Source organism: Canis lupus, chromosome 20 (genome assembly GCF_048164855.1).
Source record: "Canis lupus baileyi chromosome 20, mCanLup2.hap1, whole genome shotgun sequence".
In the NCBI taxonomy this organism is placed as follows: Eukaryota; Metazoa; Chordata; class Mammalia; order Carnivora; family Canidae; genus Canis; species Canis lupus.
Window position 1 is genome coordinate 18,429,597 of NC_132857.1, and position 1,593 is coordinate 18,431,189.

Consider the following 1,593-nt stretch of genomic DNA (forward strand, 5'->3'; position numbering starts at 1 on the left):
TAAAACTGAATAATGGCCATAATTTTAAAGCAAATTGCCACACAAGGTCACTGACAAGTCTTGAGGCATTGCTAGTGACCAAGTGGAACGTTGGTACTGTCATGTCTTATACTTGGAAGCAATCTGTGAAAAGAGAGAGGGAACAAAACAATAAGGTTAATTGATCCAGTAATATGATAACTGACAAAAGAAGAAAACAGGTCTCCTTATATTGTGCTCTTTCTTTGTTATAAAAACAAAAACAAAAACAAACAGTTTAAGCTTACATAATTGGTAATGAGGGAACCAGGAAGAGATTTGAATCATGTGACTTATTGCATTGCTTTTTTTCAACCCTCATTTCACTAAATAGCTGTTTCTTTTTATACTGCACTGGGTATAGCTATGTTTAAGCCATTATAAAATCACAAAGTTGAAGTACAAAAACTGCCAAACTAGAAATTATAAGCTGGGTATCTATTTTTTTTTTTTTTTACAAATAGTACATATGCAAAAAGGAAGAAATTCTGAAGAGATCCAAATAAGCCTGCTATTTTATTTTGCTTAATTATTAATGAAGAAATATGAGCATTATCACTTTCTTTTTAAGTTTAATAACTTAAAATGTGAATTCTGAAAATATACTATAAGTTACACTTAGTAGATTTCAAGACAGTATCTAGGAGAGGCCTTGTGGTGCTTGGATTATACTAAACAAGCTTTGAAAAAAATATCAATCAGGTCTTGTATGGATGTATCATTTAGTCACAGCTCCTTATGGACCATATGAGGTGTTTGTTAGTGCATGAATTTTACATCTTCCTAAATTAAAAACTCTATTTTATCTTAAATATAAAATATTTTGTGTTGTTTCTATTGTAGAAGTTCTACTTCTTTCTTTATTTTTTAATCTCTTATGTGTGTATTGATTTAATCCTAAATACCAAGTAATATTACATAGTACTGCAGATCTCTAGGCTTGCAAGTGATCCCTCTAATGATTCAGTTGAAATGGAGACTGGAATAATAAAAATAGACTTAAAGGCATTAAGAGATTGATAGAATGATAAATTCATCACCAATTTAACCAATTTACTTAGCTAGAGGATGTCTAGGGATGGAAAATTATATTTAAAACTGATTTTACTTTTGAGAGTTTATGTCATTTTTCAATTAGCAATAATTGTGCTATAGACAAACTTCATCGGCCACCATACCGCCACTGCACAAAACTTTGTCATTTTTAATGTAGTTTTCTCGATACAAATTTTCTTTTAGAACAGCAGTAAGAAAGGAGTGCATACTATCCAAGTAAATGAGTAAGTCCTCGTTAGGCATTTTTAAAGTAAACTTAAAATATAAGTCCTATTTAAATTTAAATTTAATTTATTAACTATTGAGGCACTGTTTGGAGATAGCATACTAGGGATAGATTGCAGGTGGCTTATAAAAAATGAATTATAATAATCCATTCTTCTAAAAAAGTAGATAATCATATACCTTTGTAATCATGTTTGAGGATGTAAATTTTAGTTGTAAATTAATTGATTCATTCAATATTTCCTGAATATCATCTCTCCTTCAGACACTATGGCTAGGCCTTGAGTCTGCAGT

At 30.2% G+C, this 1,593-nt stretch overlaps 1 non-coding gene across 1 annotated transcript; it reads right to left on the minus strand.

The window, feature by feature from the left end:
- Window positions 1–1,079: 1,079 nt before the first annotated feature.
- On the minus strand, window positions 1,080–1,213 carry LOC140612173 (U4 spliceosomal RNA). The gene has a single exon (XR_012013480.1). It is a non-coding gene; the product is annotated as a U4 spliceosomal RNA (small nuclear RNA).
- Window positions 1,214–1,593: the final 380 nt, after the last annotated feature.